We start from the raw sequence: 12,475 nt of genomic DNA on the forward strand, positions 1-12,475 counted from the left end.
TTACTTGGACGACCCAGTGCACTTACTGGTTAGTTGTGCGGAGTTGCAAAGGTGTGATTGCACTTACTCTGAAAACTAATTTGTGCATTCAAAACTTCTATAAGAACCTCTCTATACCAGCTTGTGTATGGAAAAGCCTATCATCTGCCAGTGGAACTGGAACACAAGGCCTACTGGGCAACCAGGTTCCTAAACCTTGATGCTAAGGTAGCTGGAGAGAAAAGATTACTCCAGTTGAATGAGCTAGAGGAGTTCAAACTCAATGCTTTTGAAAATGCTAAAATTTACAAGGAAAAAGCAAAAAGGTGGCATGACAGAAAGCTTTCATCTAGAGTCTTTGAGCCAGGACAGAAGGTTCTGCTGTTTAACTCTAGGCTTAGATTGTTCCCTGGGAAATTAAAATCTCGGTGGAAGGGACCATATGTGATTACAAGTGTGTCACCATATGGATAAGTAGAGTTTCAGGATATTGACTCTGACAAAAAGTTCATTGTTAATGGACAGAGAGTCAAGCATTATCTTGAAGACAATGTTGAGCAAGAATGCTCAAGACTGAGACTAGATTAAAGCTCAGTAAAGTCCAGCTAAAGATTGTAAATAAGCGCTTTCTGGGAGGCAACCCAGCCATTAGCAGAAATTAGATGTTTATAACAATTATATGAGTTTATTTCATTTTGTTATTCATGTTTGTTAATACATTTCAGTAAATAATACAGAGAAATGAAGGTTCAGAACATAAAGCAGAGGAATCACAGAGAAAAATAGCTCACTGGCGTTAGAACGCAAGTAAAGAGGCATTTTGGGTGTTAAAGGCCAGAATGGCTATCATTCTGGGCGTTTAACGGCAATAAAGGTATCATTCAGGGCGTTAAACGCCAGAATGGGCAGTATTTTGGGCGTTTAACGCCAAAAATAGCAGCATCCTGGCGTTCAGAAAAATGCCTAGTGACAAAGAATTTCTGGCGTTTAACGCCAGCCAGGGTACCTGGTTGGGCGTTAAACGCCCAAAATGGCTACCAGATGGGCATTAAACGCCAGAATGGCTATCATTCTGGGCATTTAACGCCAGGACAGCAAGGAGGAGGTAATTTCGTTTCCAATTCAATTTTTTTCGAATTTTAATGTTTTAATTCATAATTTTCTGCATAAAATGTTACAAATATTCATCTTTCAATTTCCATTTCCAAAAATTAATAATTTTATAAATTCTTTTTAATTCTTTTTCAATTCTTTTTCAAAACATTTTTAAAACTCATTTATCTTTCCAATTTCTTTCCAAATCTTTTTAATTCATCCATATTATCTTTTAATTCTTGGATGCATTAACAAAAATTCAGATTTCACTTCCTCATATCTTTTTCATCTCTTTTAAATTTTAAAATCTTATCTTTTTCATATCATGTTTATCTTTTATCAATCATATCTTTCTATCTTATCTTTTTCTAAAATTCGAAACCCATTCCCCCTCCCTTATAAATACACATTCAGCCAACCTCCTTGACCCATTATTCGAATCTTTCTCTCCCTCTATCCCTCTTCATTCTTTTCTTTTGGTGTGATTTTTCGTGATCCCTGAGCTAAAACAGACCGAGATCATGGTCCCTAAAGAAAAATAAACCACTCCAAGAGGTAAGAAAGAAAACAATCCAAAACTACCTTGGATACATGAAAGGTTTTGCACCAAAGAACATGCAGACCATTACTTCAAAATTGTGTGCAGAAGAGCAGTGATCCCGAAAGTTAAGTTCAATCTGAAAGAAGATGAATACCCAGAGATCCAAGAGCAGATTCAAAACAGGGGCTAGGAAGTCCTAGCTAATCCTGAGATACATGTTGGAAGAAACATGATCCAGGAATTCTATGCAAATCTGTGGATGACGGATAAGCAAAGAATAGAGGGAACTGCTTTCTACTCCTTTCAGACTATGGTCAAAGGGAAGGTTATTTACTTCCACCTTGACAAAGTAAGAGAAGTCCTCAAACTTCCTCAACTACAAGATGATCCAGAATCCTTTAATAGGAGAATGGCTAAAGATAAAAAGCTAGATCAAGTTCTAGAGGACATATGTCTCCCTGGAACCGAGTAGATAACCAATTCAAAAGGTGTTCCAAACCAACTGAAGAGAGGAGATCTCAAACCAGTTGCTAGGGGCTGGCTGGATTTCATTGAGCATTCTATACTTCCCACCAGTAACCGCTCTGAATTCACTGCCAAAAGGGCAGTAATGATTCACTGTATTATGCTGGGAAAAGAAGTGGAGGTTAACCAGCTGATTCCTTGTGAAATTTACATATTTGCAAACTAGGAATCTACTAAGGCCAACTTGGCTTACCCAAGCTTGATTAGTCTGTTATGTAAAGATGCGGGGGTAAAGATAGGTGTGGATGAGTATATCCCAGTTGAACACCCAATCACCAAAAAGGTAATGGATGGACTTCAAGTTCAAGGCAACCCCATCAAGAGGAGGGCACATGAGCTCCTCCCAAAAATTTCTCAATTTGACTATTGGGCCCGCTTGGAAGCATCTGTCACCAAGCTGTAAGAAGCTATGGATCAACTCAAAGAAGAGCAGCAGAATCAAAACAGCATGCTCTGTAAACTGCTCAAAGAACAAGAGAAGCAAGGGCGTGAGCTACAGGAGCTAAAGCACCAGAAGCTGTCCTTTGAAGAGCCAGACATCCCACAGATTGAAGGAGCACTTATCTCTCAAAATAAAGGTTGTTGAGTCCTAACTCTATGATAACTTTTATTATTAGAAACCTATTTTAAGAGTTACATGAGCATTAGTATTAGAAGTCATTTATTTTTATGTCTTTAATTATTATTTCATAAGTATTAGTAGCATTTAATTTTCTATTTTAATTTTCTCTTATTTTAATAAAATTCGAATTGCATGAGTAGTACTTTATTTTTATTTTTTTCCAATGTGGCTATAATTTACTCTTCTTATCATAGTTAAACATAAATAAAATAGTAGATTTTTTTTAGAAGAGCAAGGGTGCAAACATTTCGAGTATAAAATAAAAAAAATTCAAATTAATTATATGTGGTGGCATTACTTTAGCTCTTTGAATGAATGCATAAATAGTGCATATTTTTTTTATATACTGAAATTTAAGTAATGCTTGGCTCTTGAAAGAATGAGGTAAACAGAAAGATGTTATTGATAATCTGAAATATCATAAAATTGATTGTTGAAGCAAGAAAAAGCAGTGAAAAAACACAAAGCTTGCGAAAAAAAGAAAAAAAAAGAGAAAGAGCAAGCAGAAAAAGCCAGTAACCCTTTAAACTAAAAGGCAAGGGTGAAATGGATCCAATGCTTTGAGTATCAATGGATAGGAGGGCCCAAAGGAATAAAATTCTGGCCTAAGCAGCTAAATCAAGTTGTCCCTAACCATGTGCTTGTGTCATGAAGGCCCAAGTAAAAAGCTTGGACTGAGTGGTTAAAGTCGTGATCCAAAGCAAAAGAGTGTGCTTAAGAACTCTGAGCACCTCTAACTGGGGACTCTAGCAAAGCTGAGTCACAATCTGAAAAGGTTCACCCAGTTATGTGTCCGTGGCATTTATGTATCTGGTGGTAATACTGGAAAAACAAAATGCTAAGGGTCACAGCCAAGACTCAAGGAAGCTGTGTTCAAAAATCAATCAAAGTTAAACTAGGAAAATCAATAACCTCATCTGCATGCTGAGTTCTGAAAGAAGCCAATCATTCTGAGTTTCAGAGGATAAAGTGAGATGCCAAAACTATTCAGAAGCAAAAAACTATAAGCCCCGCTCATCTAATTTGAATTTGAGCTTCATTAAAGACTCTGAGATTTTATTGCACCATAATCTTCTTTTTATCCTATTTTATTTGTCTAGTTGCTTGGGGACAAGCAACAGTTTAAGTTTGGTGTTGTGATGAGCAGATATTTTATACGCTTTTTGGTTGTGTTTTCATATAGTTTTTAGCATGTTTTATTCACTTTTTGTTATATTTTTATTAAGTTTTATTCAAAAATCACATTTCTAGACTTCACTATGAGTTTGTGTGTTTTTCTATAATTTCAAATATTTTCCGACTGAAATTGAGGAACCTGAGCAATTACCTTATTCAAAGGCTGAGAAAGGACTGCATATGCTATTGGATTCTGACCTCCCTACACTCAAACGCATTTTTCTGGAGCTACAAAAATCCAATTGGCGCGTTCTCAATTGGGTGAGAAAGCTAACATCTTGGGCTTTCCAGCAATTTATAATAATTTATACTTTGCTAGTGCACGAAATTGTGATCAATACTTTTCAAAACATAAACAATCCCTAGTAATGGCTCCAAAGACTTGGTGCTCAATACCATGGCATAAACACAACTTCGCACAACTAACCAGCAAGTGCACTGGGTCGTCCAAGTAATAAACCTTACGCGAGTAAGGGTCGATCCCACGGAGATTGGTGGTATGAAGCAAGCTATGGTCATCTTGTAAATCTCAGTCAGGCAGACTCAAATGGGTATAGATGATGAATAAAGTAATAAGATAAAGATAGAGATACTTATGCATATCATTGGTGAGAGCTTCAGATAAGCGAATGAAGATGCCTTCCCTTCCGTCTCTCTGCTTTCCTAATGTCTTCATCCAATCCTTCTTACTCCTTTCCATGGCAAGCTTATGCAAGGGTTTCACCGTTGTCAATGGCTACCTCCCATCCTCTCATTGGAAATACGTTCCTGATGCTCTGTCACAGCATCGGCTATCCATCTGTCGGTTCTCAATCAGGCCGGAATAGAATCCAGTGATTCTTTTGCGTCTGTCACTAACGCCCCGCCCTCAGGAGTTTGAAGCACGTCACAGTCATTCAATCATTGAATCCTACTCAGAATACCACAGACAAGGTTAGACCTTCCGGATTCTCTTGAATGCCGCCATCAGTTCTTGCCTATACCACGAAGACTCTGATCTCACGGAATCGTTGGCTCGTTTGTCAGGTGAGCACTCGGTTGTCAGGCGATCAACCATGCATCATGCAATCAGAAATCCAAGAGATATTCACTAAGCCTCAGATGCTTGTAGAACAAGAATGGTTGTCAGTCACCTTGTTCATAGGTGAGAATGATGATGAGTGTCAATCATCACCTTCATCAAGTTGAAGAACAAGTGATATCTTGGACAAAGAACAAGCGGAATTGAATAGAAGAACAATAGTAATTGCATTAATACTCGAGGTACAGCAGAGCTCCACACCTTAATCTATGGTGTGTAGAAACTCCACCGTTGAAAATACATAAGAACAAGGTCTAGGCATGGCCGAATGGCCAGCTCCCAAAGTGAGTTCAATCATCAAAACATGATCAAAAGACTCTCCCTATTACAATAGTAAAAGGTCCTACTTATAGAAAACTAGTAGCCTAAGGTGTACAAAGATGAGTAAATGACATAAAAAATCCACTTCCGGGCCCACTTGGTGTGTGCTTGGGCTGAGCAATGAAGCATTTTCGTGTAGAGACTCTTCTTGGAGTTAAACGCCAGCTTTTATGCCAGTTTGGGCGTTTAACTCCCAATTAGGTGCCAGTTCCGGCGTTTAACGCTGGAATTTCTGTAGGTGACTTTGAACGCCGGTTTGGGCCATCAAATCTTGGGCAAAGTATGGACTATCATATATTGCTGGAAAGCCCAGGATGTCTACTTTCCAACGCCGTTGAGAGCGCGCCAATTGGGCTTCTGTAGCTCCAGAAAATCCACTTCGAGTGTAGGGAGGTCAGAATCCAACAGCATCTGCAGTCCTTTTCAGTCTCTGAATCAGATTTTTGCTCAGGTCCCTCAATTTCAGCCAGAAAATACCTGAAATCACAGAAAAACACACAAACTCATAGTAAAGTCCAGAAAAGTGAATTTTAACTAAAAACTAATAAAAATATACTAAGAACTCAACTAAAACTACTAAAAACATACTAAAAACAATGCCAAAAAGCGTACAAATTATCCGCTCATCACAACACCAAACTTAAATTGTTGCTTGTCCCCAAGCAACTAAAGATCAAATAAGATAAAAAGAAGAGAATATGCAATGAACTCCAAAAACATCTATGAAGATCAGTATTAATTAGATGAGCGGGGCTTTTAGCTTTTTGCCTCTGAACAGTTTTGGCATCTCACTTTATCCCTTGGAACTCAGAATGATTGGCTTCTTTAGGAACTCAGAATCCAGATAGTGTTATTGATTCTCTTAGTTAAGTATGATGATTCTTGAACACAGCTACTTATAGAGTCTTGGCCGTGGCCCAAAGCACTCTGTCTTCCAGTATTACCACCGGATACATACATGCCACAGACACATAATTGGGTGAACCTTTTCAGATTGTGACTCAGCTTTGCTAAAGTCCCCAACTAGAGGTGTTCAGGGTTCTTAAGCACACTCTTATTGCCTTGGATCACAACTCTTTTTCTTTCTTTTTCTTTCTTTTTCTATTTTTTTTTCGGTTTTTTTTTTTTTTGCTTTTTTTTTTTTTTGCTTCAAGAATCATTTTTATGATTTTTCAGATCCTCAGTAACATGTCTCCTTTTTCATCATTCTTTCAAGAGCCAATATTCATGAACCACAAATTCAAAAGACATATGCACTGTTCAAGCATACATTCAGAGAACAAAAGTGTTGCCACCACATCAAAATGATTAAACTGTTATAAAATTCAAAATTCATGCAATTCTTTTCCTTTTCAATTAAGCACGTTTTTATTTTAAGAAAGGTGATGGATTCATAGGACATTCATAGCTTTAAGGCATAAACACTAAGACACTAATGATCATAAGACACAAACATGGATAAACATAAGCACTAAAATTCGAAAAACAGAAGAATAAAGAACAAGGAAATCAAGGAACGGGTCCACCTTAGTGATGGCGGCTCTTCCTTCCTCTTGAAGGTCCTATGGAGTGCTTGAGCTCCTCAATGTCTCTTCCTTGCCTTTATTGCTCCTCTCTCATGATTCTTTGATCTTCTCTTATTTCATGGAGGAGAATGGAGTGTTCTTGGTGCTCCACCCTTAGTTGTCCCATGTTGGAACTCAATTCTCCTAGGGAGGTGTTTAGTTGCTCCCAATAGTTTTGTGGAGGAAAGTGCATCCCTTGAGGCATCTCAGGGATCTCATGATGAGAGGGGTCTCTTGTGTGCTCCATCCTTTTCTTGGTAATGGGCTTATCCTCATCAATGGTGATGTCTCCCTCTATGTCAACTCCAACTGAATAACAGAGGTGACAAATGAGGTGAGGGAAGGTTAACCTTGCTAAGGTAGAGGACTTATCCGCCACCTTGTAGAGTTCTTGGGCTATAACCTCATGAACTTCCACTTCTTCTCCAATCATGATGCTATGGATCATGATGGCCCGGTCTAAAGTAACTTCGGACCGGTTGCTAGTGGGAATGATTGAGCGTTGGATAAACTCCAACCATCCTCTAGCCACGGGTTTGAGGTCATGCCTTCTCAATTGAACCGGCTTGCCTCTTGAATCTCTCTTCCATTGTGCGCCCTCTTCACATATGATTGTGAGGACTTGGTCCAACCTTTGATCAAAGTTGACCCTTCTTGTGTAAGGATGTTCATCTCCTTGCATCATAGGCAAGTTGAACGCCACCCTCACACTTTCCGGACTAAAATCCAAGTATTTCCCCCGAACCATAGTAAGATAATTCTTTGGATCCGGGTTCATACTTTGATCATGGCTCTTGGTGATCCATGCATTGGCATAGAACTCTTGAACCATCAAGATTCCAACTTGTTGAATGGGGTTGGTAAGTACTTCCCAACCTCTTCTTTGGATCTCATGGCGGATCTCCGGATATTCACCCTTTTTGAGCGAAAAGGGGACCTCGGGGATCACCTTCTTCAAGGCCACAACTTCACAAAAGTGGTCTTGATGCACCCTTGAGATGAACCTATCCATCTCCCATGACTCGGAGGTGGAAGCTTTTGCCTTCCCTTTCCTTTTTCTAGAGGTTTCTCCGGCCTTGGATGCCATAATGGTTATGGAAAAACGAAAAAGCAACGCTTTTACCACACCAAACTTAAAATGTTTGCTCGTCCTCGAGCAAAAGAAGAAAGAAGAGAGTAGAAGAAGAAGAAATGAGGAAGAAGGAGATGGCTTGTGTTTTCGGCCAAGGAGGGGGAAAGTGGTGTTTAGGTTGTGTGAAAATGAAGGAATGAAGAAGGGTATTTATAGGAGAGAGGGGAGATGAGGTTCGGCCATTATGGGTGGGTTTGGGGGGGAAAGTGGTTTGAATTTGAAGGGTGAGGTTGGTGGGGTTTTATGAAGGATGGATGTGAGTGGTGAAGAGAAAGATGGGATTTGATAGGTGAAGGGGTTTTGGGGAAGAGGTATTGAGGTGATTGGTGAATGGGGGAAGAAGAGAGAGAGTGGTGGTGGGGTTGGTGGGGATCCTGTGGGGTCCACAGATCCTGTGGTGTCAAGGAAAAGTCATCCCTGCACCAAATGTTGCTCAAAATCACGTTTTGAGCCATTTCTGGCGTTAAACGCCGGGCTGGTGCCCATTCCTGGCGTTTAACGCCAGGTTCTTGCCCTTTTCTGGCGTTTAACGCCAGTCTGGTGCCCCTTTCTGGCGTTAAACGCCCAGAATGGTGCCAGACTGGGCGTTAAACGCCCAACTGCTAGCCTCACTGGCGTTTAAACGCCAGTGAATTCTTCCTCCAGGGTGTGCTGTTTTTCTTCCTGTTTTTTCATTTTGTTTTTGCTTTTTCAATGGATTTTGTGACTTCTTATGATCATCAACCTACAAAAAACATAAAATAACAAAAGAAACTATATAAATTATAATCATTGGGTTGCCTCCCAACAAGCGCTTCTTTAATGTCAGTAGCTTGACAGAGAGCTCTCATGGAGCCTCACAGATACTCAGAGCAATGTTGGAACCTCCCAACACCAAACTTAGAGTTTGAATGTGGGGGTTCAACACCAAACTTAGAGTTTGGTTGTGGCCTCCCAACACCAAACTTAGAGTTTGACTGTGGGGGCTCTTCTTGACTCTGATTTGAGAGAAGCTCTTCATGCTTCATCTCTATGGTGACAGAGGGATATCCTTGAGCCTTAAATACAAAGGATTCTCCATTCACTTGAATGATCAGTTCACCTCCATCAACATCAATCACAGCCTTTGCTGTGGCTAGGAAGGGTCTGCCAAGGATGATGGTTTCATCCATGCACTTCCCAGTCTCTAGGACTATGAAATCAGTAGGAATGTAATGGTCTTCAATCTTAACCAAAACATTCTCTACAAGTCCATAAGCTTGTTTTCTTGAGTTGTCTGCCATCTCTAGTGAGATTTTTGCAGCTTGTACCTCAAAGATCCTTAGCTTCTCCATTACTGAGAGAGGCATGAGGTTTACACTTGACCCTAAGTCACACAGAGCCTTCTTGAAGGTCATAGTGCCTATGGTACAAGGTATGGAAAACTTCCCAGGGTCTTGTCTCTTTTGAGGTAGTTTCTGCCTAGACAAGTCATCCAGTTCTTTGGTGAGCAAAGGAGGTTCATCCTCCCAAGTCTCATTTCCAAATAACTTGTCATTTAGCTTCATGATTGCTCCAAGGTATTTAGCAACTTGCTCTTCAGTGACATACTCATCCTCTTCAGAGGAAGAATACTCATCAGAGCTCATGAAAGGCAGAAGTAAGTCCAATGGAATCTCTATGGTCTCATGTTGAGTCTCAGATTCCCATGGTTCCTCATTGGGGAACTCTTTGGAGGCTAGTGCACGCCCATTGAGGTCTTCCTCAGTGGCGTTCACTTCCTCCCCTTCCTCTCCAAATTCGGCCATATTGATGGCTTTGCACTCTCCTTTTGGATTTTCTTCTGTGTTGCTTGGAAGAGTACTTGGAGGGAGTTCAGTAACTTTCTTGCTCAGCTGTCCCACTTGTCCTTCCAAATTCCTAATGGAAGACCTTGTTTCAGTCATGAAACTTTGAGTGGTTTTGATTAGATCAGAGACCATGGTTGCTAAGTCAGAGGGGTTCTGCTTAGAATTCTCTGTCTGTTGCTGAGAAGATGATGGAAAAGGCTTGCCATTGCCAAACCTGTTTCTTCCACCATTATTGTTATTGAAACCTTGTTGAGGTCTCTCTTGATTCTTCCATGAGAGATTTGGGTGATTTCTCCATGAAGAATTATAGGTGTTTCCATAGGGTTCTCCTAGGTAGTTCACCTCTTCCATTGAAGGGTTCTCAGGATCATAAGCTTCTTCCTCAGATGAAGCATCCTTAGTACTGCCAGGTGCATTTTGCATTCCAGACAGACTTTGAGAAATCAAATTGACTTGTTGAGTCAATATCTTGTTCTGAGCCAATATGGCATTCAGAGCATCAATCTCAAGAACTCCTTTCTTCTGACTTGTCCCATTGTTCACAGGATTCCTTTCAGAAGTGTACATGAATTGGTTATTTGCAACCATTTCAATGAGCTCTTGAGTCTCTGTAGGCGTCTTCTTCAGATGAAGAGATCCTCCAGCAGAGCTATCCAAGGACATCTTGGATAGTTCAGATAGACCATCATAGAAAATACCTATGATGCTCCATTCAGAAAGCATGTCTGAGGGGCATTTTCTGATTAATTGTTTGTATCTTTCCCAAGCTTCATAGAGGGATTCTCCATCCTTCTGTCTGAAGGTTTGGACTTCCACTCTAAGCTTACTCCATCTTTGAGGTGGAAAGAACTTTGCCAAGAAGGCATTGACTAGCTTTTCCCAAGAGTCCAGGCTTTCTTTAGGTTGAGAGTCCAACCATATCCTAGCTCTGTCTCTTACAGCAAAAGGGAATAGCATCAGTCTATAGACCTCAGGGTCTACCCCATTAGTCTTGACTGTGTCACAGATTTGCAAGAATTCAGCTAAGAACTGATGAGGATCTTCCATTGGAAGTCCATGGAACTTGCAATTCTGTTGCATTAGAGAAACTAATTGAGGTTTAAGCTCAAAGTTGTTTGCTCCAATGGCAGGGATAGAGATGCTTCTCCCATAAAAATCAGGAGTAGGTGCAGTAAAGTCACCCAGCACCTTCCTTGCATTGTTTGCATTATTGTTGTTTTCGGCTGCCATGTCTTCTTCTTCTTTGAAGAATTCGGTCAGGTCCTCTAAAGAGAGTTGTGCTTTGGCTTCTCTTAGTTTTCTCTTCAAGGTCCTTTCGGGTTCAGGGTCAGCTTCAACAAGAATGCCTTTGTCTCTGCTCCTGCTCATATGAAAGAGAAGAGAACAAGAAAATGTGGAGTCCTCTATGTCACAGTATAGAGATTCCTTGAGGTGTCAGAGGAAAAGAGAAATAGAAAGAAGAAGGAGAAGAAGAATTCGAACTTTACTTAGATAAGGTTCGAATTGTGCATTAAGAAGGAGTGGTACACCATAAATAGAAGGATGTGAGGAGGAGGGGAGTAATTTTTCGAAAATTAATTAAAATATTTTGAAAACATTTTTGAAAAACACTAATTGATTTTCGAAAATAAAAGTGGAAAAGAAATCAAGTGATTTTTTGAAAAAGATTTTTAAATTAGAAATCAAAAAGATTTGATTGGAAACTATTTTGAAAAAGATGTGGTTAAGAAGATATGATTGGTTTTAAAAAGATGTGATTGAAAAGATATGATTTGAAAACAATTTTAAAAAGATATGATTTGAAAACAATTAAAAAAAGATTTGATTTTAAAAATTAATGACTTGCCTAACAAGAAAAGATATGATTCAAACATAAAACCTTCCTAAACAGAAAAGGCAAAAAATGTTCAATCAAATCATTAATTGTTAGTAAGTATCTTTAAAAAAAAGGAAAGAAATTAATTTTGAAAACATTTGATTGAAAAGATATGATTTGAAAAAGATTTGATTTTGAAAAACTTTGAAAACTTGAAAAAAAAAATTGATTTGAAAACAAAATCTTCCCCCTAGCACCATCCTGGCGTTAAATGCCCAGAATGGTATCCATTCTGGCGTTTAACGCCCAAAATGCACCCTTTTTGGGCGTTAAACGCCCAACCAGGTACCCTGGCTGGCGTTTAAACGCCAGTCTGCCTTCTTCACTGGGCATTTTTGAATGCCCAGCTTTTTCTGTATAATTCCTCTGCAGTATGTTCTGAAGCTTCAATTCTCTGTATTATTGACTTGAAAAGACACAAAATAAAAAATATTTTTGGATTTTTAATAATCAAAATGCAACAAGAATCAAATAACAATGCATGCATGACACCAAACTTAGCAGTTTGTATACTATTGACACTATATGAGACACATAAACACTCAAGTCAAAAGAATTCAAAGATCAGAGTAAGAAATCATCAAGAATTACTTGAAGATCCTTAAGACACATGAATGCATGCAATTGACACCAAACTTAAGATGAGACACTAGACTCAAGCAAGAAACATCAAATATTTTTGGTTTTTATGGTTTTTGTGAAATTTTTTTGTGATTTTCGAAAATTAAGTGGAAAAAGATATCAAAATTCTTAA

At 39.2% G+C, this 12,475-nt stretch overlaps 1 non-coding gene across 1 annotated transcript; it reads left to right on the top strand.

Annotated features, from left to right (window-relative positions):
- Window positions 1-10,562: 10,562 nt before the first annotated feature.
- Window positions 10,563-10,670, top strand: LOC130959789 (small nucleolar RNA R71). Its single transcript, XR_009078855.1, has one exon. It is a non-coding gene; the product is annotated as a small nucleolar RNA R71 (small nucleolar RNA).
- Window positions 10,671-12,475: the final 1,805 nt, after the last annotated feature.

Source organism: Arachis stenosperma, chromosome 10 (genome assembly GCF_014773155.1).
Source record: "Arachis stenosperma cultivar V10309 chromosome 10, arast.V10309.gnm1.PFL2, whole genome shotgun sequence".
Lineage (NCBI taxonomy): Eukaryota > Viridiplantae > Streptophyta > Magnoliopsida > Fabales > Fabaceae > Arachis > Arachis stenosperma.